The 20,749-nt window shown below is 41.5% G+C and overlaps 1 protein-coding gene across 4 annotated transcripts in view; it reads left to right on the top strand.

Moving 5' to 3' along the window:
* DOCK2 (dedicator of cytokinesis 2) overlaps positions 1–20,749 on the top strand; it is a 458,684-nt gene that overhangs the window by 92,341 nt on the left and 345,594 nt on the right. The window contains exon 1 of one of the 4 annotated variants that reach the window (XM_086362250.1): positions 698–716. The exons of the other annotated variants lie outside the window; for them this stretch is intronic. The gene's annotated coding sequence lies outside the window, so the exon portion shown is untranslated. Of the gene's footprint in view, positions 1–697; positions 717–20,749 lie in introns of those variants that run through there. 4 annotated transcript variants of the gene reach the window in all.

Here is a 20,749-nt window from a genome sequence, read left to right as displayed (position 1 = left end):
GTTGCAAAAAGTCAGACAAGACTGAACGACTAAGCACAACACAGCACAAGGTTAGGGGAGGAGGGGAGGCAGGCGCTCAATAATAAAGCTACTGTAATAACCCAGGTGAGAAGACTTGAGCTGAGACAGTCACAGCGAGGCTGGAGAAGAAGGGAAGCAGGAAGGTCAGGGTTTACAGATGGCAGGGTTGCCCAAACTGATTGAACGTGTGAGTGAAATTGATGGAGGGGGACCATCAGCTGATCTGACACTGCACTTTAGTCCGTTTTATCAGGTTTTGCTCATCAGCATGATGAGTGAAGGGAGGAGGAGGTTTGGGGGAGAAGACGATGTGTTTGGGACATGTGAAACTGGTGGTATTCACTGACATGGCCAGATGGAAATGCACAGCAGGCTGTTAGATTCAGATTTGGAGTTCAGGGGAGTGGAGAATGGAGATACGGTTTTGGTAGAAATTGGTCTCCTTTGGTAGAAAGAGGCATTTGAAGCTGTAGCACAAGGTGAGCAATGCTATAAAACTCAGAATGAAATGCAGGAGATTAGCCTATTGAAAGGATGATGAGGGGAGAGTCCTGGGGAAGGAAGATGAGGAAAGGAAACAGGAAGAATTGGCATTACAGGGAGGAGCCAGGAAAGGGAACATTTCCAGGAGGGCATGTCAGTAGTACCAACCATTACTGTGAGGTCCGGGAAACTGAAAACTGATCAGGAGCAAGGTATTTCGCATTTAGGAGATCTTTGGTGAATCAGCCACGCCTCTCCTAGAGTTTAGCCTCTTTCCTAGTACCCAGCCAGGAGGCCACTGTGGGCAGAGGGATCAGGCTTTGACTGATTTCCAGGCATCTGCATGGGAATTATTGCGGGTTGCTCTTTGCCAGGGCATACTCCTGGACTGCCTTTCCCCCACCCTCCCTCAGAGGCTGAGCCATTTGCTTCCTATTTGTTTCCGATCTCACACTCTGGTTACAGCATAGGGTAAAACACTGGTCTTATTTGCTTCCATTGTCCCTTGAAATGGTTTAATTTTGCAGAACAAGATGCTATCGATAGTCAAGGGAAAAAGCCATGAGGACACACATATTCATTCTTTCAGGTTGAAGCGGTAAAAGATTTCCTTTTTCTGTTAACTCCTCATTAGAAGTCTAGGAGTCAGCTTGCTGACAGAATCTTTGCCTTTGCACAAAAATAATTGTTTCTGTCAAATGCTAAGGTTGACAGTTCCTCAGAGAATGACTTGGGTGGTAGATCAATTTACTGATAAATATGTAGGTTTGTGAAATGTGCTTGCAAATCCCTTGGACCTAAATATGAGCATGCAGTATAAGAAAGGGTCTAGTTTGCCAGAGGGGTGAAATTCACCAGGCTCACCTAATTGTTGGGGATGCTGATCTGAGTCAAAGGGCTCAATGTACTCTATGATCTCTTTCAAATCCACTTAACGCAGGCATCACCCCAAGTAGAACTTGTTTCCTTAATAGGAAGTACTGAATAATAGTAAGATTGTATGGAAAAACTGGAACAAAATTTTGGCCAACCCAATACCTTACTCAGTTGTTTCTTATTGTGTCTTTGGGATGGATGGGAAGCTAAAAAGGACTTAATTATGGGGTACATAAGATCACTTTCCTTCAGATCTCCAAACCAGTTCCTCTGTGTCTCAGATCTACTCGCCTAACACAGCCAGGTGCAAAGACATTCATTCAATTCAGTTCTATTTTTCATTCATTCAGTAAACATTTTTGAGTCTTACTACTTGGAAGTTCTGTGCTAGGATACTGTGGTAAACAAGACAGATGTAGCCCTGCCCCCATGCTTCCCTTGTATAATACCATGGGAGATAAAAAATAAAAAAAAAAAATAAACATCAAGTCACTGCAAACCATGATAAATGCTGGTAAGGGAATTAAATAAGTAGTTGAGATAGGTGGCCCAGCAGTGCAGTTAATGATTCCAATAACTGCTTGTATATTGTGGGCCAGTGGCCTAAGCTCTGTGACTTAGTCTCCTCATCTAAAATTGGGATTACTTCCCAGTGCTATTGTGAGGATTCTGATGAAGCGACATTTACACTGAGATGTGAAGGATGAGGATAGTCCAGCCACACAGGGATGGAAGGAAGAATCCTTAAGGGAGGGAGAGTCTGAGCAAGTGAGCTTGGATGAGAAAGCATTTCAAAGAGTTGTCCTTTTTTTCCAGAAACTTAGAGAAGACTTGGACTTCCAGGTGATGTCGTGGTAAAGAATCTGCCTGCCTATGCAGGAGATTCAGGAGACATGGGTTTGATCCCTGGGTGGGGTAGGTCCTCTGGAGTAGGAAATGGCAAGCCACTCCAATATTCTTGCCTGGAAAACTTCATGGACAGAGGTGCCTGGCAGGCTGCAGTCCACATGAGAGCAAAATGTCAGACACAATTGAATATTCTCATGGGCACAGACAGGCAAGACTAGTGTGGCTGAAGCATTGGGAGCACAGGGGAGATTAGGAGAAAGATGAATCTGAAGGGAGAAGCAGAACCTACTTCGCAAAGTTCATTCTAAGCGTCTTATGAAGCCCTCAAAAGGCGTTAACTGCAGGTGCTTGCATGGGGTGGCGAGCTCACACTGGGGGGAGAGTGCCCTGCCGTTGCACTTGTGTCCTGAGCCTTGTAAGTGGGTTGGGGGCAGCTGCCTGGTCTAATGCTGAGGGGGGCACTGAGCCTGAGTGTAGAGCTAGCTGTAGAGGGAGCTGCGACTGTCCAGTGCCAGCTGAGATGGGCAGCTCCGTGGAAAGTGACAGAATTGCTAATCCCTGAGTTAATTACACAACCCAGGATAGGCGTAAAGGACTCTGAGTACCAGTAGAGTGCTTATAGTTCTACAAAGCATTTGTGTCTTAGATTATAGTAATTCCATATTTAAAATTGAAACACGTGTGTTTCATAAACCCCCACAACGCTTTTTGGTTACCTCCTATAAGATTCAAAGACATAAACTACCCATATTTGATTGGGTGAGGGAACACACAGCCTATACGACCTCACTTTGAGGAATCCCTTCAGATTTGTTTGTTTCCGTATATCATCTCTGCTAAGTGTTATTGTTCTACAATCACAACATTTACTATTTTTTTAATGCCATATATGTTTTAGCAACCATGAATTATTGGTTGGAGTTTTGGACAGGTTTTTAAAAATATATAGTCACCGCTCAATGATCTGTTAATACAAGGGTCTAGAGACCCGTATTACCTTAGGCTGCAGATAGTGTCAGTCACTTGATTTGAGCATCCGAGTGCACTATGCTGATATGCATTCTTGTCTACAGGTGAAATTGTCCTCAGAAGAACATTTTTCCAAATCACAGTTTGCTAAGCTAAATAGTATCATTAATTGTTATTTCCTGATTTCCTACCAGATAGGCATTCTGGAGGGAGGGCAGAGCTGCCAGTCTTGGGTACCTTAGGGGTGATAAAATGAAGAGCTTGTCCACAATCAAATGTATTTTGTGAACAAGCCGTAGATGGTAACATTCTTAAGTCAACAGTTCAGAATATCCCAGGTAGCATGAGCTACAGCCTTTTATATTGCTAACCTCTCTCTCTTCCTTTCTCCCCTTGATGTTTATAGCATAGAACTCTTTTGTATCACTTATATTTCTCAGACCCTTTGGAGGTCCTCAGTGCTCATTTTGGCCCAGTCTTCCTTTAACTCAACTCCCTCTCCCTAGGTGATTGAATTCAAACCTATTTCTTCAGCTATAGAGTCTGTGCAGATCACACAGAAATCCAGCTTGACCTCCTCACCAAGTTCTAGATCTGTGTATCTGATAGTTTACTTGATATATTTTGTATTTAAAAGGCAACCAAAGTCAGCATAGCCAGAACCTATCTCATGACGTCCCTTCTTCTCACTGACCAGTAGCTCAGCATGTTGTTTGAGGTGGACAAATGGGATTTTTTGACAGTTCTTGTTTTGTGGGACTTCTCCCCCATATAATCTACAATCAAGTCCCAAACTTTAACCCCTCTTAAATGTCTCTCAAATTCATCCACATCTTTCCATCTTCACTACCAACTTCCTATTTACAGCTCTCATCACCTCACGCCTGGATCACCATGTTAGCGCACCCCAGTGATCCTGCTGCTTCCATCCGTGCCCTCGTAGAGTCTGTTTGCTGTTGAGCCCTTTGAATTTGCTAAGTAGACAATTATAGTATCTGTAAATATAGAAAGCTTTGTTTCTCTCTTTCTAATTCTTTTTCTCCTTATCTTACTGCCTTAGCTAGGATTCTAGACCAATGTTGAATAAAAATGGTGATCTATATTATGTATTGGATTTAAAAAATAGATGCCTTTAATCAGTGTAAGGTAGTACCTATTATTAACTTGACAATGATGTTCATCAATATTACATTTTTATTGTGACTGCTGATGTTTTGAACTTATTTGTATAATTTTATTTATTTACTTATTTTTTTACAGATTATTTTTATTTTTTATTTTTTAAATTTTATTTTATTTTTAAACTTTACATAATTGTATTAGTTTTGCCAAATATCAAAATGAATCCACCACAGGTATACATGTGTTCCCCATCTTGAACCCTCCTCCCTCCTCCCTCCCCATACCATCCCTCTGGGTCGTCCCAGTGCACTAGCCCCAAGCATCCAGTATCGTGCATCGAACCTGGACTGGCGACTCGTTTCATACATGATATTATACATGTTTCAATGTCATTCTCCCAAATCTTCCCACCCTCTCCCTCTCCCACAGAGTCCATAAGACTGTTCTATACATCAGTGTCTCTTTTGCTGTCTCGTATACAGGGTTATTGTTACCATCTTTCTAAATTCCATATATATGCATTAGTATACTGTATTGATGTTTTTCCTTCTGGCTTACTTCACTCTGTATAATAGGCTCCAGTTTCATCCACCTCATTAGAACTGATTCAAATGTATTCTTTTTAATGGCTGAGTAATACTCCATTGTGTATATGTACCACTGCTTTCTTATCCATTCATCTGCTGATGGACATCTAGGTTGCTTCCATGTCTTGGCTATTATAAACAGTGCTGCGATGAACATTGGGGTACACGTGTCTCTTTCCCTTCTGGTTTCCTCAGTGTGTATGCCTAGCAATGGGATTGCTGGATCATAAGGCAGTTCTATTTCCAGTTTTTTAAGGAATCTCCACACTGTTCTCCATAGTGGCTGTACTAGTTTGCATTCCCACCAACAGTGTAAGAGGGTTCCCTTTTCTCCACACCCTCTCCAGCATTTATTATTTGTAGACTTTTGGATTGCAGCCATTCTGACTGGTGTGAAATGGTACCTCATAGTGGTTTTGATTTGCATTTCTCTGATAATGAGTGATGTTGAGCATCTTTTCATGTGTTTGTTAGCCATCTGTATGTCTTCTTTGGAGAAATGTCTATTTAGTTCTTTGGGCCATTTTTTGATTGGGTCATTTATTTTTCTGGAGTTGAGCTGTAGGAGTTGCTTATATATTTTTGAGATTAGTTGTTTGTCAGTTGCTTCATTTGCTATTATTTTCTCCCATTCTGAAGGCTGTCTTTTCACCTTGCTAATAGTTTCCTTTGATGTGCAGAAGCTTTTAAGGTTAATTAGAGACCATAGCAAAAATCAACAAAACCAAAAGCTGGTTCTTTGAAAGGATAAATAAAATTGACAAACCATTAGCCAGACTCATCAAGAAACAAAGGGAGAAAAATCAAATCAACAAAATTAGAAACGAAAATGGAGAGATCACAACAGACAACACAGAAATACAAAGGATCATAAGACACTACTATTAACAATTATATGCCAATAAAATGGACAACGTGGAAGAAATGGACAAATTCTTAGAAAAGTACAACTTTCCAAAACTCAACCAGGAAGAAATAGAAAATCTTAACAGACCCATCACAAGCACGGAAATTGAAACTGTAATCAAAAATCTTCCAGCAAACAAAAGCCCCGGTCCAGACGGCTTCACAGCTGAATTCTACCAAAAATTTAGAGAAGAGCTAACACCTATCCTGCTCAAACTCTTCCAGAACATTGCAGAGGAAGGTAAACTTCCAAACTCATTCTATGAGGCCACCATCACCCTAATACCAAAACCTGACAAAGATGCCACAAAAAAAGAAAACTACAGGCCAATATCACTGATGAACATAGATGCAAAAATCCTTAACAAAATTCTAGCAATCAGAATCCAACAACACATTAAAAAGATCATACACCATGACCAAGTGGGCTTTATCCCAGGGATGCAAGGATTCTTCAATATCCGCAAATCAATCAATGTAATACACCACATTAACAAATTGAAAAATAAAAACCATATGATTATCTCAATAGATGCAGAGAAAGCCTTTGACAAAATTCAACATCCATTTATGATAAAAACTCTCCAGAAAGCAGGAATAGAAGGAACATACCTCAACATAATAAAAGCTATATATGACAAACCCACAGCAAACATTATCCTCAATGGTGAAAAATTGAAAGCATTTCCTCTAAAGTCAGGAACAAGACAAGGGTGCCCACTTTCACCATTACTATTCAACATAGTTTTGGAAGTTTTGGCCACAGCAATCAGAGCAGAAAAAGAAATAAAAGGAATTCAAATTGGAAAAGAAGAAGTAAAACTCTCACTATGTGCAGATGACATGATCCTCTACATAGAAAACCCTAAAGACTCCACCAGAAAATTACTAGAACTAATCAATGACTATAGTAAAGTTGCAGGATATAAAATCAACACACAGAAATCCCTTGCATTCCTATACACTAATAATGAGAAAACAGAAAGAGAAATTAAGGAAACAATTCCATTCACCATTGCAACAGAAAGAATAAAATACTTAGGAATATATCTACCTAAAGAAACTAAAGACTTATATATAGAAAACTATAAAACACTGGTGAAAGAAATCAAAGAGGACACTAATAGATGGAGAAATATACCATGTTCATGGATTGGAAGAATCAATATAGTGAAAATGAGTATACTACCCAAAGCAATTTATAGATTCAATGCAATCCCTATCAAGCTACCAACAGTATTCTTCACCAAGCTAGAACAAATAATTTCACAATTTGTATGGAAATACAAAAAACCTTGAATAGCCAAAGTGATCTTGAGAAAGAAGAATGGAACTGGAGGAATCAACCTACCTGACTTCAGGCTCTACTACAAAGCCATAGTTATCAAGACAGTATGGTACTGGCACAAAGACAGAAATATAGATCAATGGAACAAAATAGAAAGCCCAGAGATAAATCCACGCACATATGGACACCTTATCTTTGACAAAGGAGGCAAGAATATACAATGGATTAAAGACAATCTCTTTAACAAGTGGTGCTGGGAAATCTGGTCAACCACTTGTAAAAGAATGAAACTAGACCACTTTCTAACACCATACACAAAAATAAACTCAAAATGGATTAAAGATCTAAACGTAAGACCAGAAACTATAAACTCCTAGAGGAGAACATAGGCAAAACACTCTTATTTGTATCATTTTAGATGTGTGTCTTCCCCAACACTCTGATTTTTCTGTCCTTTTTTCTTTCTTTCTTTTGAATTGTCTTCAATTTTCTCGCTTGCTTTTCCCCTTTAATAGTTTGAAAGTTATACATTTTATATGTAATTCTACTAGTGGCTAGTTAGATATTCTATCATACGTATTTAACTTAATAAAAATCTGAAGTTGATATCTTCACAGTCCTTCTGAATAATAAAGGATTTTGAAAGACACTATCACTTCCTTCTTAAATATTATGCTAGAATTGTGTGATACTTCAGTTTTGCCTTTTTTTTCTGGTAATTCCACAGATTAGACATTATTATTGTTTTAAGCAGTCAGTATTTATTCATATGATTTAATAAAAGTTCATCAACACTACTATACTTTAACAGAAAAGTAGTTAAGGTGGCAGATTTCATGCTGTGTTTTCTTATCACAGTGGAGATAACTTATCACTTCTCCTGTCATCTTTGATCTTCCATATGTTTTTCTTCTACTTCAGGTAAATCTTTTATATTAATCATAAGAAAGTTTATTGGTAGAGTCTCTGACTTTATTCTGAAACTGGGGAGGAAGTTTCCCTGGACGTAGACCTCTAGTTCTCTTTTCCACTCTGATTGCTCTAAGGGTTCCCTCTCAGTCTTGCTGCTGTTCCTTTATAGGCATTTGTTGCTTTTCTCTCCAGTTGCTTTTTTTTTTTTTTTCTTTTTCCAGTTGCTTTTAAGATCATCTCTTTTTCATTGATATTCTGTATTTCTCAGTGTTATACTTTGGAATGAGTTTGTTTATATAGCTAGAAATTAGTTTTCCTGGATCTTGAGTTTGGTATTTTTAATACCAATTTTAAAGCATTTCTCATTCATCATTCTTTTCAAGTTTTGTATTTTCCCCATATATCCTATTATCTCTCTGAAGTATCAGCTAATGTATGTTAGACTTCTTATTCTCCATGTCTCATAATATTTTCTATCTTTTTGGTATTAGGGATTCATCCTGGTTAATTTCTTTGAACTTATTTTCCAGCCCACCAGTTTTCCTCTTTAACAACATCTAATATACTGTTTGATTCATTGAATGAAATTTTTTATTTTAATCATTATATTATTTATTTTCAGAAATTCCATAGGATTCTTATTCAAATATAATTTTTAAAGTTTTGTTTCTTGATCATATTTCAAGCATTCTTTCTATATTTTGAACATATTAAATATGAGAGTTGATATTCTTTGTTGGAAATTCCAATAGGGAGAGTGTTTGTGAGGCTAATTCTGCTGTTTCTGTTTTGGGTGACCATGATTCCTTGTGCATTTTATTGTCATTATTATTTTTTTAAGATTTTTTTTTAATGAAAACCATTTAAAAAGTCTTTATTGAATTTGTTGCAATATTGCTTGTGTTTTCTTTATCTTTTTTCCTGATTTTATTTATTTATTCTTTAAATTGAAGGATCATTACTTTACCGAATTGTGTTGTTTTCTGCCAAATATCAAAATGAATCAGCCATAGGTACATATATGTCCCCTCCCTCTTGACCCTCCCTCCCATCTCCCTCCCCATCCCACTCCCGTAGGTTGTTACAGAGCTCCTGTTTGAGTTCCCTGAGTCACACAGCAAATTCCCATTGGCTGTTTTACTTATGGTAGTGTAAGTTTCCATGTTATTCTCTCCATACATCCCACCCTCTCCTTCCTACCTGCTCCCGCGTGCATAAGCCTGTTCTCTATGTCTGTTTCTCCACTGCGGCCCTGCAAATAAATTCATTGGTAGAGTCTTTCTAGATTCCATATGTATGCGTTAATATATGATATTTATGTTTCTCTTTCTGACTTATTTCACTTTGTATAATAGGCTCTAGGTTCATCTACCTCATTAGAACTGTTTTAATTTTTTGGCCACGAGGCATGTAGGATCCTAGCTCCCTGACCAGGTATCAAACCCACACATCCTGCATTGGAAAGTAGAGTCTTCAACACTGCACCACCAGGGAAGTCCCTGTTATTATTTTTTTTAACTTTATTTCCCTTTCAACTTTGTTAGTTGTTAGATATTTTTAGCCTTGAATCAAAGTTTTTATTTTTTTCCAAAGAAAATAAAAATTCCTTTCCATGGTTTACTTGGGGGACACTAACAACCAGAGACTTCTTTAAGTCAAAATTTCTCCTTGACAATCCAAGTGAGGCACGTGAATTTGGAAAAAACACAACCACAAATAAGCAAAGTCCAGGTGAGGACTGGAGGCGCGTTTTCCTTCTCTACCAAACACCAAGTTTCCTTACTGTTTTTTTCCATGCAGTAGATTTATTTCTCACCCTTCTTTATAGGAAGGTGAGGCAACATGGGACATCAGCTTATTGCTGGGGTCTCCAATATGTAGGCTCCAGGACTGATGTCATTCCTTTCTTTCTCGAGCAGCCATCCGCACAGGAGTTTAAAGAAACTAGGGTTGAGCCAGTGCCTCAGAGGCAGAAGCTGGCTTCATTGCTCTGTGAGTGTGTTCCTCCTCTGTGGGTTCTGTACTTTGTCAACAGTTCATGGCTTCATTTTAAAAATCCAGCTCTGCTAGTCATTTTCACTGAGATGCTCTCCACGGCAGTCTCCACTACAATGCCAAAAGTGGAGGAGATCTTTTAATGTCACTGCAGCCAGAATGATCTTTCCACATTTCAGGTCTGATGGAGGTGCTCACCTTCTCAAAATCCTCCAATTTCTTCTCATTGCTCTCAGGATGAAGGCAAAACTTCACATGACCTGGGAAGGTCTGTAGGTCTGGTCTCTGGCTGCCTCCCAGCCTCACTTCACCCAGCTTAACCAGATTCTCTCCACTCTGGATTCAGGGTCCCCCACTCGGTTCTTCTGACTCACTCAGCTCCCTTCTGCTACAGGGCCTGTATGCCTGCTTTCCTGGGGATGGAATGCCCCTTCTCCCTTTCTCCTCATTTTCTCTCATTCTCATCTCCTGGGTCACCTCAAGCATTACTCTCTCAGGGAACCTCTCCCTGTCCTTCTCTGGGCCAAATCTCTTCATATTCTCATTGTCCATGCATTTGTTTTCAAGTATGTACCACAAACATGCATCTATTATATGATGATCACTGTACTATCAAGGAATTTGAAAAGAGAAATAAAAATTGACACCCAAATGCCTATCACAGCTTCCATTTTACATATTTGGGTATTGATTTTTGTTTCCTTTTATGGGTTCTTTGACAGCATTATTGGTATATAGTAGGAGCTCAACTAATATTTATTAGTTGAATAAATTTTCTAATACCTGCTCAAGCCAAGTAAAAGTTTTCCTTCTGGGTTTCAGGGACTCCATTGCTTTTTTAGTTTCCCCTCCCTCCTCCTTCATGGCTTGCTTCCTGGAGTGACTGATGCGTTCTGCTCCAGGTTCTAGGCCAGACATGCACAGCTGTGTCAGCAGGGTAGCCCTGGGTTTTAAAGGTCACCTGTGTAGATCAGAGCCCCTCTTCTGTGATCAACATCTTCCTCCTCCTGGTATGATTTAATGTAATAATCTAGTGGCTCCTCCATTATAATAAATGTTCGAAGGCAGCCTCTCCTAAACCCTGGAGGCCAGCAGACAGCATGTTGCAGGCCCTGCCCGGGCGCCTTGGTCTGCTGCACACACTGCACGTCTTGCTTCTCTGAATCTGAGTTTTTGCCATTTTCCCCCATTTTGGAGGCATCCATGGGGCAGAAGGAGTGTGTGCCTTGTTATTAATTCACAGGTCGTTTCAGGCCTGGAAATCTAAAGCCAGTGAAAAGGTTTTCAGTACATGGGTATCTGTCAACTTTTCTCCCCCAAGCCTACAGCTTCTAAAGGGCCTGTAACTCAGCATTTATTCTTCCCTACATTCAGCACCAACACATTTTATACCTGTCTCAGGCATGCTGGGCAATAAAACCTGGTTCTTCTTTTTAAGCCCTTGACTTAAAAATGAACATTTCCATCTTGTTGAAAAATTAGTCTTGTGATCAAGGTTTGGTTTGCATTAGCAATTAAGTGTTTACCCAACAAATATTTATTGAATAGCCACTAGACCACTCTGCTAAGCACTGGAAATATGACAGTGAATGATGGAGACACATGGGATTTTTACTCTAGGTGGGAAGGGATGTGGCGAATGTGAAATTAAGAGAGGTGTGTGTGTATGAGATGCCTTGAGAGCATGTAACAGTCAAATCATATCATGAGGTCATGGAGGTGTTCTGGAGGAAGTGCTGTCCAAGCTGTGACCTGAGTGATGAGTAGGACCTGGCAGGTAAATAGAAAGCTGACAGGAGGTCCCTGAGACAGTAGAGATTCGGCTCAATTGAGCTGTGGAAAGGCAGAGTGGCTGGAATTCAGTGATGGAGGCATTAGAGTAGCAGAAGATTGCCTAGAAGGACAGTAAGGGACAGACCTTGACGATCCTTGAAAGTCAGGCCCTGGAATCTGGACAATATTCTGAGGGAAATAGGGAGCATGGCATTTGTGTTTTTAGAGTGGTCCCTCTGACCATTGTGTAGAAAATGGATTGAAAGGAATTAAGAGTGAAGGAAGGGAGGTGGTTCAGAAACCTCTACCAATGAGAGGTAATGGGGACTTGGATGAAAATGGTGCTGATGAAGATGAAGAATAGTAAATGGCCTTGGTGGCAATAGTTAACAATATTGTATCACAGCGGTTCCCAGCCTTCTGGCCATGGGTGGTGCTCATCTGTGGCCTGTTAGGAACTGGGTCACAGAGCAGGAGGTGAGTGGTGGGTGAAAATTAAATCATTCCACCTCCCAGTCCAAGGAAAAATTGGCTTCCATAAAACCAATCCCTTTTTGGTGACAAAAAGGTTGGGGACTGCTGTTGTATTATATACTTGAAAGAGCAGACTTTACATGTTCTCAACACACACACACAATTCTGTGGTTATGAATGTGTTGACCAACCTTATTGTGGCAGTCCTTCTACAACATATACTTGTATCAAGTTATCACATGGTATACCTTGAACTCACACAGTTTTATATGTTAATTATACTCAATGAAACTACAGAAAATGGCTCTTGGTGCCCGGCCGATCCTCAGGCTCTTGAAGACCCACCCCTACCTACTCCAGGCTCTGCCTTGGGCACTGACACGGCCCTGGCATGTAAGGGGCCTCGGCAGTGTGAGCAGGCTTGGTCTTACATGATTGTCATACCCCATCCTGACTCTTTGACAGTACAAGCCAGTTAGGAGCCCTGGAGGTTTCCCTCAATGGTCGTGTGGTCTCCTTAGAGGTAAGGGACCCAGTGCTGGAGTGAAGTGAGCTGTGAAGGTCTCTGGCTTAGAGCTCAGTCCGGGGACTCAGGCAGCAGCTCTTTCTGCCAACCTGCCCTCTCCTGGCACCTTGCCCGGCCCTCAGCCTTCCTACCACTCAGATGAGGTCCCCAAGAACGCGAACCTTGGAGTGTTTGGACTTGATACCTCCTCAGGTATTCTCAGATTTCTAAACAGAGTTTTACTGCACATGCATTTTTAAAACCAGCACCATTAGTAAAGAAAATGTTAAAAATTCTATTTAACCCTACACACCAAATGTCAAGGCTCTTTGTGGAACAAGAGCAGGGCTTAATCTTGTTAATCAAGGGTTAATCTAGGGTTAATCATACTTCTCGGGAAGCCACAGACCGAAAGGGCAAAGTTCAGACGGTTTGGGCATGATCACCATTTAGAGTAATTCTGACCTGACATTTCTCAGGCCAGTGTCCCTCTGGCTTCAGTCCAGGCTGTAAACCAGGAAGTAGGTTGGAAATCAGCATCTTGATCTCATCACCGTGAAGGGACATCTGCCTCCAGGTGTGTGGCCTTGAGCTGCATCTCCCGCTCCAGCACCAGTTCCCATGATGAGAAGGCGAGACCTCAGGAAAGACTCTGGGGAAAAGGTTTGTCGGAGAAGGCGATGGCACCCCACTCCAGTACTCTTGCCTGGAAAATCCATGGACGGAGGAGCCTGGTGTGCTGAAGTCCATGGGTTCTCTTAAGAGTCGGACACGACTGAGCGACTTCACTTTCACTTTTCACTTCCATGCATTGGAGAAGGAGATGGCAACCCACTCCAGTGTTCTTGCCTGGAGAATCCCAGGGACGGGGGAGCCTAGTGGGCTGCCATCTACGGGGTCGCACAGAGTCGAACACGACTGAAGTGACGTAGCAACAGCAGCAGCAGCAACAATAGAAAGGAACTGGAAGCCAAGAAACATTCACTCGCCCTCCCCACCCGCAAAGAGTAGATAGCTCTTCTTAAATTAAAAATGATACTTCAGTTCAGTTCAGTTCAGTCGCTCAGTCATGTCCGACTCTTTGCGACCCCATGAATTGCAGCACCCCAGGCCTCCCTGTCCATCACCATCTCCCAGAGTTCACTCAGACTCACGTCCATCGAGTCAGTGATGCCATCCAGCCATCTCATCCTCTGTCGTCCCCTTCTCTCCTCCTGCCCCCAATCCCTCCCAGCATCAGAGTCTTTTCCAATGAGTCAACTCTTCGCATGAGGTGGCCAAAGTACTGGAGTTTCAGCTTTAGCATCAGTCCTTCCAATGAACACCCAGGACTGATCTCCTTTAGAATGGACTAGTTGGATCTCCTTGCAGTCCAAGGGACTCTCAAGAGTCTTCTTCAACACCACAGTTCAAAAGCATCAATTCTTCGGCACTCAGCTTTCTTCACAGTCCAACTCTCACATCCATACATGACCACAGGAAAAACCATAGCCTTGACTAGATGGACCTTTGTTGGCAAAGTAATGTCTCTGCTTTTGAATATGCTATCTAGGTTGGTCATAACTTTTCTTCCAAGGAGTAAGGACTTATAAAACCAGAATATAATATAAAAATGTATAAAGGGATTGTTGATATACAGAATTCCTTTTCTAAGAGGTAATGAAATGATAAGCTTAATGTATAGACTTTACTAAGGATGTGTGTGTGTGCACATGTGTATAATCATTATGCAACTTATTTTTTTTTCTGTTATGACCTAGAGAATAGTAAGCTTAGTAAAATAATTCAGAGAAAGACAAATACTATATGTTATCACTTATATGTAGAGTGTAAAAAATAATACAAGTGAATATATCTGCAAGACAGATTCACAGACATAGAAAACAAACTTATGGTTACCTAAGGGAGAGGTGGGTGGGGGAAGACAAGTTAGGGATATGGCATTAACAGATACGACTATTACATATAAAACAGATAAGCAGAAAGGTTATACTACTGTATAGCACAGGGAATTATACCCATTGTCTTGTAATAATCTCTAATGGAGTATAATCTGAAAAAAATACTGAATCATTATGTTGTACATCTAACATAATATTGTAACTCAACTACATTTTAATCAAATTTTGAAAAAAGGTATCAAGAACACTTCCTGAGTCATTAAGAAACTAAAGAAAGATATGGTAAGAGAAGCAGTCAAGACCTAATTTCTTTTTAGTACCAAAACTTTTTAGATCAACTTGGCCTGAGAGAAAGAGCTGGAAGAACTTTGCTGAGTATTAGCTTCTCTTTCAAGTAAATGATGTAATCTATATTTTTCTCTATATGTCTTGAAACCATGGAAAATTGTGTGTGTGTGTATGTGTTTATTTCTATCCTTAGGAACATTGTTTTGGGAACACTCAGTTTCTAATTATATTGAGGGAAAAGACCCTGAACACCATTTTCCATGCTAATGGAGAAATTTACCTAAGTGCAAACTGATGCAGCTATGTTCTTCCTGCCAAATTACGTAAAGGCTGCAGCTCCTCTCAGCAGAATGAAGGATGACACAGGGCACACATCACACTCAATTCGTAGCTTAGAGTTCTTTTCAAGGCTTTTGCCTGCATTTTATTACCTACTTACTATTAATTTATTACACAGGGTTGCCATATTTTAAAAGTAAAGTGAATGTTTTAGATGGATTGTTTTTCTTTCATTTCTTCCATATTGTTGACTTCTATTTTTTTTTTTTTAATTTAGGCTGTTTATGCTTCTACCTGAGGCAGTTTTTCTTCAGTGATTGCATTAATTGGTGTGCATCCACTCTAGACATTTTTCAAAACAGGATCCCCACATGTTGAGTTTGTCTTTTATTCCCTCTTATCTACAAATCATTCTTCCCCTGGGGTGATTTACAGAAAGAAGCCTGTTTAGTGAAACTTCTTTGCAGTTTGCCGTAAGGGGCAGTCCCTTCTCAAATGTCAGCTTCTGGAGAAGTAACACTGTAGTAGAGAGAATTTTGTCCGTGACAAAAGGATTAGCACCAGGAACCAGTCTGAGCCTTGCCTGTGGACAGCTGGTTATATTCAGCTCAATCAAGTCTGCATGAAATACCCTGGCCACCAGAGCTGCCTGAGAGTTCACACTGGCTACTTTGTGTTAAACCCTAGCCCTTCTCCTAGCCCTTCCTTTAGAGTTATCCTAGCCTTTCCTTATAGAGTTCCTTTCTAATTATCCTAGCCCTTCCTTACAGAGTTCCTTTCTAACACAGCTTTTTTCTTTCTCTTCTGAGAATAGCTCCTTACATTTCAACTTTCGGTACGCTTAGAACAAAATTTTTTCCCTGGTCAGTGTTGAGCTGGACGACTCACTCCAGGCTCATCGCACAAAAATTCCATGTCTTAATCTGCAGTTTGTGATTCAGTTCAGATCCATAGACCTTGGTGGTAAGAGAGGGGGTGGTGATGGTGGTGATGACCATGTGGGGAAGAGCAGGATAAGAGAGAGGAGCATCTCTTCGTGATCCCTTTTCAGCTCTATTGCTTTGGTTTAAGTGTGACTGCTGAGTGCACTGAAGGGTTTCTTTCTATAAGTACAATCAATAAATGCAAGGAGGATTTTCAGATAGACTCAGACACTGGTTTGGCTACAGTTTTTCTTTATCCCAGATTGTGGGGAAGTGGAGAGAGAGAGACAAAGAGAGACAGAGAGGTAGGTAGGTTCTGATCCTAGAGGGCTGTGAATTTTTCAGAGTAATTACTCTTCGGAAACTATGAATGGCTTAATGGTTGTTTTTGTAGAGTCACTAATTTACACCTCCTGCAATAGATTGAATTACTGGCTCAGGGGTAGGAACATCAGTTAGGTAAGCTTGGATTTAGAGCTTGAACAGAAGAAGGTTAGAGCCAGCCATCTAACTTCCCTAGACAGCGCAGAACTCATCCTAGGGGTGAATGATGGTGTCCTGTCTACTGTGACTTATTCCGGTTCCCGGAAAGCTGCTATTACTTGGCTCTGTTCCTGGAGGCAGTATTACCTAGAGGTTGTGTGGTGTGTGTGCTCAGTTGTGTCCAACTCTTTGTGACCCAGTGGACTGTAGCCCACCAGGTTCCTCTGTACATGGGATTTTCCAGGGCAAGAATACTGGAGTGGATTGCCATTTCCTTCTCCAAGGGATCTTCCCAACCTGCATCTACTGTGTCTCCTGCATTGGCAGCCAGATTCTTTACCACTAGCGCCACCTGGGAAGCCCAGTGCCTAGTGGTTAAAAGAGTGAAATTTGGATCCAGACACTCTTGGGCTCAAATTCTGACTCTGCCGTTTACGAGCTGAGTTAGTAAGAGTGTCTGGTGCATAGTGAATGCTTAATAAATGGTAGCTGTTGTCAGCATTAGTTGTCTTAGTGGTAAGTAGTAATAATAAAGGTAGTGTAGCAGAAGTTGACTGTTAATACCATCCTTAAGATGCCGTTTAGGTACATGACATTTCTACATAGCCACATTGAGTGTGCTAAGGTTTAAGGGGCAGGGTGCTGAGGACTGAGAAGGCCTCTGGCAGGTGGCTCACGGGGGTCAGTGTCCTCTGGAGCCCATTCTCTCTCCTCGGCTTCCATTTCCCTGTCCATGCCTCTTTAATTTTTTTCTTTCTCCTATGTAAGATGTAGATAATAATAACCTCTGTCAAATTAGCTAATCCATGCGAAAAAATGAGCACAGTGCCTGAGCTTTAGGAATCACTCAAGAGATATTAAACTTTTATTGTTCAGTTTTTCTCACTATACAGCAATTCATTATTTACCTATTGGTTGGCCTCATGACCTCTTAGGGATAGAGACTGAGTCTTACTCTGTTTATCTCCATCGCAGTGCCTGGCACATAGTAGGGGCTCAAAAACCAGCAGTTGCTTTTAGGAAGTTTCTGGTTTCTTCCTCCTACGGGTTTAGATAGCAAAAAGGAGTGGTTCCAGAAGAAAACGGTGGTAGTCCATAACCATAGCTAGTATTAACTGTGTACTAGGCACTCTGTTAATTGCTTTACGTGTTTTATTTTAAGGTAGGGCAACTGTGTGGGGCTAGTCCCATTTTACTAATGAGAACACTGAACCTTCTAGAAATGAAGACGTTTAGCTGAGATCGCCCACTTGGTCAGTGGCAGAGCAGGGGTTGGAAAGCATGCAGTCTCACTGAAGTGTCTCTGTTGCTTCCCAGAGGTGGGCAGGAAGCCAGGGAATGTGGCTCAGATGAGCGGGAAGTGGCTGAGGCATAGGTACAGCAATGAAAAGGGGCCAGGGCACAGGAAACCCTCCACCCTGGATTCCAGGTTGAATCTTCCTCCTGGCTTTCTGCAGACTGAGGGCTCCTTGGTTCAGCTCTGCTTCCCTGGGTTGCTGGCCTGAGGTTGGCATCCCTACTTTCGGCTGAGGCTTTAGGTACCTGCGTGGAGGAGGTGGTGCAGAGCATTGTTCGCACCATATGGGGCCCTATTTGCATTGAGTGAGCGCTCAGCTGTGCACAGTGTCTCCTTAATGAATCGCATGCCAGTCAAGCAGCGCTATATTTATCTAAGCCCTGGGAGCCGAGTGCCTGCTGTGGTTGGACTCACATGCCCCAGAACAGCGCCTCGCAGGTTGTTCCAGTTTTTCTTGTGGTCAGGGCCTTCAGGCCCTTCAATAATTTGTTCCCTGGCAGAATCAGCTGGTTTCTAGGTGTTCTGAAGCCAGAAAAAAATGTTTCCCTCCTGAAGGAAGGATATATACAGAGAAAAAGTGCTAAAGAAGGACCTTGAAACTACATTTCCTGTGCCCTTGACTTCAAGGCTACATTCAAGCCTTGCAGACAGATGAGGCATTATTTTTCTTTTCTCTTCACGTTTCTCAGTAGAGGACCCACTGTCCTGAGTGTGCCCTGCTCCTGTATCCCCGTCAGTTTAATTTCTTCCATATAATCTAAAACCTTTATGCATTTTTCCTTACTCTAAGAAATACTCTGTTTATATGTACTCAGATCAGAGAGCTTGCCAATGTGGTCAGAAATCAACAACAGGAATTACTGATATTTACTTAACATTTATTAAGTGCCAGCTACAATACTAAGCACTTGAGAGACATTATCTCATTTTTTTTTTCACCTCAAAATAACCCTTTCAGTGGGCATCATGTCTCTGTTTTATCAACAAGAATGGTTAAGTTTCAGAGATATAATTTGTCTGAGGCTACACAGCCAGTCTATGCAGGAGTCTAGCTAGACAGCAAAGTTCTTTACTAAATAGTTTTTTACTTCCTTTCTTCTTCCCAACTGTAGTCATTTTCTTCAACTGTTCTTCCCATCCCCACCAAATAAAAGCCCAGGCTTAAAAATTCACACACACACATACACAGACAGGACTGATAAGACTGCGACGATTTGGCTTAATGGTGTAGCCACTGTGAGACACAAGCCGTTTGTGGTTTTCTCAGGGTGTGTGCCCAGAAGTGGGATTGCTGGGTCATGTGGTAGTTTTATTCCTAGCTTTTAAAGGAACCTCCGCACTGTTCTCCATGGTGGCTGTATCAATTTAGATTCCCACCAACAGTGCAAGAGGGTTCCATTTTCTCCACACTCTCTCCAACATTTATGGTTTGTAGATTTTTTGATGATGGTCTTTCTGACTGGTGTGAGGTGGTACCTCATTGCAGTTTTGATTTACATTTCTCTAATAATGAGTGATGTTGAGTATCTTTTCATGTGTTTGTTAGACATCTGCTCTGCATGACTTCTTTGGAGAAACGTCTGTTTAGGTTTTCCTCCCACCCAAATGTTCGATGCAGCACTGTTTACAATAGCCAGGACGTGGAAGCAGCCTGGATGTTCACGGGCAGATGAATGGGTAAAGAAGGGTGGTACATATATACAACGGAATATCGCTCACCCATAAAAAGGAATACATTTGAGTCAGTTCTAGTGCGGTAGATGAACCTGGAGTCTGTTATATAGAGTGAAGTAAGTCAGAAAGAGAAAAACGCATTTTATATATTAATGCGTATATATGGAATCTAGAAAAATGGTGCTGATGCACCTCTTTGCAGGGCAGGAAAAGAGACACAGACACAGAGAACAGACTTTGGACACCGTGGAGGAAGGAAAGGGTTGGATGAATTGAGAGAATAGCACTGAAACATATACACTACCATACGTAAAGTAGATCGCCAGTGGGAAGATTCTGTACGAGGCAGGGAGCTCAGCTGGTGCTCTGTGACAGCCTGGAGGGGTGGGATGGTGGGCGGTGGGGGAGAGGTTCTAGGGAAGGAACTTACCTATATCTGTGGCTGATTCACATTGTTGTATGGCAGAAGCCAACCCTATTGTAAAGCAATGATCCTCCACGTAAAAATAAATTTTAAAAAATGCAAGCCATTTCTTCACAGGATTGTTTCTTATCCTTTGTAAAACTTTGGCACCTGTAGATTGTATTTCCCCTCAATGGAATGTGGTATTAAGGTGCTTAACTTGTAAGGTGAATAGCAGGGAGCAGCCCAGATTCCCATGGAGGCAGGTGCCGCAGTCTCGGCCTTGTGAGATCCGTGTCATCTCTGCTGTGTGTTAGAGTCTCGGAGCGTGGAAAGAGAAGAACGCTGAGTTCTGGGTCTAGCCCTGCCGCTGGTGCAGCCTGTGACCTAGAGCAGATCACATCTGTTCTGCTGGTAGAAACTGAACTCAGTTTCCCACAAAGCTGAAATCTGAGTAGAAGGCCTTGACTTGGTCTTACAACCTAAAAGTCTGTTTGCCTTCCCACCTCAGTCAGTAACATTTACGAGACAGTGGCAAAGCTGAGTCTCCACCCGACCCAGGCCCCCAGTCTCGTCATCTGCACAGGAGGAAGCGTGGGCCCGGTGCTCGCTGGCCTCGCCAGCAGCTCTCGGTTTAGAACTCCAGGGAGCTGCAGGCAGATGCCTCTCTCACCCTGAAGAGTTCTGACCAGAGAGGAGTTTCAGTGAACCCAGTCAGGGCTAATCTAAGTGAAAAAGGGA

The sequence above is a fragment of the Bos grunniens genome, chromosome 20 (genome assembly GCF_055505025.1).
Source record: "Bos grunniens cultivar Pamir isolate PY7600 chromosome 20, Bosgru_T2T1.0, whole genome shotgun sequence".
In the NCBI taxonomy this organism is placed as follows: Eukaryota; Metazoa; Chordata; class Mammalia; order Artiodactyla; family Bovidae; genus Bos; species Bos grunniens.
This window is presented reverse-complemented; position numbering and strand designations above follow the sequence as displayed.